We start from the raw sequence: 6095 nt of genomic DNA on the forward strand, positions 1-6095 counted from the left end.
GCATGCACATATTCCTGATCAAGTGTGTGTGTGTGTGTGTGTGTGTGTGTGTGTGTGTGTGTGTGTGTGTGTGTGTGTGTGTGTGTGTGTATATCTGTGTGCAGTGGTTTGAAGTAACTATCGTACATTTACTCTAGTACTGTACTCAAGTACACATTTGAGGTACTTGTGCTTTACCCTAGCGTTTTCATTTTAAACTTCTTTTAGTTTTATATCGGAAACAATTCAGATTTAGACACAATACTTGGGAACAACTTTTCAAATATGTTTGTTTAAACATCCAACATTATATTTAACTAATTCATATCATGAGTGGTATTGTATTGGCAGCACTTTTAAATGTGAAGGTTCAATGTTTTTGCTTTAAATTATTTAAACATATTTAAATAGAGAACAGTTTTTCTGCAATGAGTACTTTTAATCCAAATACTTATAGTAGATGTTTTGTTATCGAACTTAATTACTCCTACTTAAAAACTATTGTCAATGCAGTAAAGTACAATTCAGTATTTTCACAGTGTGTACGGTATTAGTACTTTTAAGTAAACTTAGTAGCCTAAGCACTCTTTACTATTTTACTTTACTCAAGTAAATATCTGAATACTGTGTATACTATTACTGTGTGTGTGTGTGTGTGTGTGTGTGTGTGTGTGTGTGTGTGTGTGTGTGTGTGTGTGTGTGTGTGTGTGTGTGTGTGTGTGTGTGTGTGTGTGTGTGTGTGTGTGTGTGTGTGTGTGTGTGTGGCGCTGTTGCTGGTAGGCTCAGGGCTGGGATTTCGGGTTAAATATTCAAAATGGCGGACGGAGGAGCAGCGAGTCAAGATGAGAGTTCAGGACCAGGTAATGATTACAGCATTTTACATATTCATACTCATATTCAAACTGTGATAGTGGAGAACTGATAAATGGAGTGGAGATGAAATGCCGATGGACTTAGAGATGAGGAAGATATTCAGATATATTGCAGTTTAACGCACAGTAATTTGACAGAGGAGGAAACGAGCTATAGCAGTGCGACGGTAAAATTACATGGAAACATGCCTCCCCCCTTTGTGTGATTAGACGACCGAACGTCCCTACATATTCATACCTCTGTCGACAAATACAATTTAGCATATTTTATTAGTAATCGCCGACGAGCCTCTGGTTTCATGTGTGACATATTTAGACATTTTTTGCTCTCGCAAACTGATGGAAATGAGGATGCTAGCAGGCTAACGTTAGCTCGGTTGCTAACGCTTGGCTTTGTGTTGATGGGAGGATGCTAGCAGGCGAACGTTAGCTCAGATGCTAACGCTTGGCTTTGTGTTGATGGGGAGGTTTTGAACCAGGTTTGCATATTCATTTCTTCAGTGATTCAGTGGCTGTTTGTTTTCAAGTGGAGGGAATAAATTAAAAAAAGGATCGAAGATGTGTTTTTGTGTTGTTGTTGAATACACAGTGTCGGCTCGGTGTGGTTGAGCTCGACCTTTTTTTCTGTTTTTTTTAAAGCAGTTTTTGCCCTCAGTCTTTTGTGTGCTCGGTGCAGCCTGTTGTGTTATTCATGCGGGCCTGCCGGAGCCCCAGAGCGTACTAAAGCATGTCCCTTCGACCGACGAGGAACTGGAGCTCATGCTGCGCAGGCGGCACAATAACAAGCATGTCAACACAACACTTAATGTCAATATTTACTTACGTGTTTGTTAGATCTGGCATCGTCTGTTAAAACCTAGGTTTTCATCCCAACGGCTAACTGGCTACCTCCTCTAACTTGGTCCAGTCGATTAGCAGCTAACTTAGCTTTAGTTTTAATTAGCTAAAAAAAACAACAACAATTATCCAAGTGAACTTTGATCGATGTTAACAGTGTTGTTTTGTAGTGTTTCTCGCTTTGCTAGAATTGAAGTTGCATGTTGTTTGAAGTTTGGCCGTGCACTCTTTCACGTGAAGTGGGAGTAACGTTATTTTGGAGGCTATCTGTAAATACATCTCATTAGAATATTTAATTTATTTTCCCACAACTTTTGACCTCTGTTGGCTGAGAAGTTTGAAAGAGTCGTGTCTTTGTATGATAAGAGGTGCCAATTTTCTTTTTAGAAAAATAAAAACACTTCCATAGCTGGTTATAATAAGCTTTTGGAAGAACAATAAGTCTACCTTCTTTTATTTGGGAGAAACGTAAAGGTACATATGAGGGTACAGCAGATAATCTACAGAATGAGGGGGAAGAGTTCACAGGGGGCAGTTTATGATTGGTGGATGCATAGGCCTTTATAATACATACACATGCTTTAAATATTAAGGATAATAAGTATTGTGAAGCTAATGAAAGCAAAAGTTGGAGATTTTTCCAATCTTATACTTTATGCCCCTCATTGTTTCAGAAGTTTTGACCGAGTGTGTCTGTGCTGAAAACAAAGATTGCACCTATGTATCCCCCCAAGGCACAGGGAGGGGTATGAGGCCCACTTCCGGAAAGCCACAATAATAACAGGCACTCACTATTCACTCTGCCGGTTTCATGGCCGGGCAAGACACAGCTTGATGGCACTTTTTTTCTTTCTTTGTGTAGTTCAGTTTGCCATTTTACTGCGTTTTTAAAGAAGCAGTATGTTGTAGCAACTCTACAGACTGTGGGGTTTTCCCTTTTAAGGTAAGAAAAACCTTTTATGAGAGAGAATAGTTGTTACAGCAGCAAAACCACAACACCAGTACATATAAAGTAAAACAATAGGAGGTATATAATATGCAAAATAGACTATATAAAGTACAACACCATGAGAGGTGTATCACATACAAAACTTAACCAAAACTAGATTGTTACTCAGACAGTGAGTCCTCCGCCAAAGCCATGCCCCATCTGTTTAATGAAAGTAAAAAATAAGCTCTAAAGGTGTCCTTACTATAAGAGTGATTAAACAGTTATAACTGTCTCGAACCATGTTGTATTATTTTCTGTAAAGGGTTTTATGCCGGTGTGACAGACCTACTTATGCAATTTAAAACAAGATTAAGTGGAACTGCAGTTTCATATGTTTTAATAATAACAATCAACCTTTATGTCTCGTGCCCTACGGGTGTTCGAGATTGCATTCCTAGTAATACGAATCATATTAAAAAATATATTCATACCTTGTCCGCCGTGTTCTGACAGTCACAAGGTACATTTACCTAATGTAGCAACAGTATCATATCACAGGCAATTTTATGATATGCTTTATGTTGCAAGACTGTCATGATTACCAGAAACAGTTAGTCAATAAACAGTCAAATAATTGATATTTATTTTGATTGTCAATTTAATGGTTTTAGATTTTTTTTTGCAAAAACTATAAAACAATTCACATTTGTTCTGTTATTCCAGCCTCTCAAATCAACTAGCTAAACCATTATCTATTAATTGGAACTATTATCAGCAGATCCAATAAAAAAGTAACCTCATAATTTGTAGTTGCAGGCGTAGGCATGATGCAAAATCTATTTCCCATATTCAAAGCCAAGCCATATTGGCATATTGTGAATTATTTCCCCTCTCTTGAAAAAAGGTTATTAAACCGGGCTACTTTAAAGAACAGACGAGAACTAATTCTGTCATCCTCACACTTAGACTACTTTTCTCATTTAATCAGTTTTTCAGTTCCACCCTCATTCTAGCCTTGTAGTTCCATCATGAATATTCATTGATGTAAACACAGTTGTTATGAATAATGCATCATTCGAGTAATGCATTCAGGACATGCCTTCTCCAAGTACAGAGAAGGCCTCCATGAAGGCTCCAGTCAGACAAGCTTTTCCACTGTGGAGAAAGAAAATCACAACTAATCAGAGCTGTGTTGTGCTCCAAACAGATAACTTGTTGTTCCTGGGGATCTGAAATAACGTGCCGAAACGAAAGATGATTAGCCTTTTCTTCATAAAAGTAAAAACATACCAACGTGGCTAGTTATTAATAAGCATCTGGAAGAGTTACACATGTATAAACCCTTTTTTATTTATGAAAAACATATAGGGACAAGTGAGGGTACAGCAGATAATCTACAAAGTGAGGGGAGAGCAGACAGAGGGGAGCTTATGATTGGCGGATGCATTAGCCAAGCAACAATTGGCATGTTGTTCCTGCTGGCGCTCATGTGTCCGTCACTGTTTTAGATCACTGGAAAATATTTGCCAGGATTTTGTGAAATGCCTTTATGTTACAGACTAAATATTCAGTATAATAAGAATTGTGGAGCTGATGATGCAACAACATTGAGATTTTCCCAGTAAACAGTGTAAGAGTGTATGGTAAAATATTACAAGAAAACGTATCATACACCAGATGAATATCCAGCAGTTTATGCTAATAATATCCCTTTCTTAGGTTTGTGAATATATGTGCAAATTCAGCCTCTGCCTGGGCTAATTCGAAGTAGTTGAATATCCCCTCCACCACCCTCCTGAAACTTCAATTTAATTGAGTTAGATTGAATTTTCCACAAAGTCTATAGACAGTTGGCTAATGACCACCCCAGCGATACAACAGGAGCTTACAGGGGTGTTAGCCGCATTACCCCTCATCAAATTACACCGCGCTGTATTCTGTTCATTTGTGGCCTTAGTCCAGTTTCGCTGCTGTACTATCTATTGTTGCTGCATTTATTTAATACCAGGCTATTTTAAAAACATTCACATTCCTGTTTATTCCTCTTTTAACCAGGAATATTTAGTCTGTTCGGGTTTAAGTTCCCTTAAATAGAAGGATTATCAGTCGTGATCATACATGCTGATCATTTCAATTTCCGCTGCACCAAGTGGTCTAGATTTACAAAAGTGGTCTTCATGTATCCTGTGTTTAAGATGAGGAATGTAGGTGCTAGGGCAGAATGTGGATGTGCTAATTAAGTTTAGCTCTGTCTCATGTTGAATCTCCGCGCTCACATTAACGGCTCTGCAGTATTCAGCCAGCCTTCCCATATTACAGCGCTAATGAGGTAGCTATTTAAAATTCTCTTCGCAGGATATTTGTATAATGCATTGTTCCACAGCAGGGTTTTGCAAACCATTCAACCAAGTAATGGTACATGTGTTGAAGTGCACTGCTGATAACGTCCCATCTCTTTTGTTTATTCATTTGTTGGCATGATATGATTGTTGGAGAGATGCTTTTAAGTCCAGCTGGATTTAAATCAAACTCTGTGATGTTTGAAGAGAACAACAGTTGGGAGTTGTGCACTATAATGTAGCATCCATTTATTGTTTAGGGCTGTGATTTCCAAACGGGTACTTCTGCAAGTACTAGATGGGAGGATTAAGCAACTTTACTTTGATCTAAGGAAGGTGAATAAAGTTGGGTTTTTGACCTTTGGTTAGACAAAACAATTATTTTGGCAAAACTATTCATTTGTTTCTGTTTCTAAATTGTGGAGATTTTCTGTGATGAATCAGTCTTATGGTTTCGGACTGTTTGTTTGAAAAACACGAGCAATGATACCCTAGTCTGTAGTGCAGTGTGCGGCATGTGGCACTATTTTCAGACATTTGATCAACCTAACGACAGGCAGATTAGTTGCAGTCCTATTTAATAATGTCCGATAACATTTGGAACCTCTTCAGGCATGTTGATAAAGGAGTACTTTAAAAAAAAAAAGGTTTAGCCACTACTACTCTCATAAAAGCATGCTTCTGTTTTCAAAACACTGCAAACATTGCTTAGTGGCTGAAGCCTGGTCCCTCGTGCTGTCACCCCGCTGATAAAGCTCTGTTTGTTTACGTCAACACTACCGTCCCCTCTTGGCATTGTTCGATCAGGTCAGCATTTAAATGCCTTTCAGCAGGCAGCGGGTTAAGTGAAGAAGTTGATTAGAGCTTTTTGCAGGAGCAGTTGATGTGGATTTAGTCGGTAAGCCCCCTCCCCTGCAGACCCTAATACATCCATGCATTCCTGTCCAGTCATTCTGATTCACTGGGCACCTGTGCAGCACGATCGCAGGGCTACATCCCCGCTGGTGACACTCTTAGAGCACCTTGGAAATGAATTCAAAAGCGCTCCAAAGTGAAATACTAATGGCATGTAAAAGCTAATCTAAATATGCTAATTCCCAAACACTTCATAAACATGGACAGCAACAGCCCGCCACC

Source organism: Eleginops maclovinus, chromosome 7 (assembly GCF_036324505.1).
Source record: "Eleginops maclovinus isolate JMC-PN-2008 ecotype Puerto Natales chromosome 7, JC_Emac_rtc_rv5, whole genome shotgun sequence".
In the NCBI taxonomy this organism is placed as follows: Eukaryota; Metazoa; Chordata; class Actinopteri; order Perciformes; family Eleginopidae; genus Eleginops; species Eleginops maclovinus.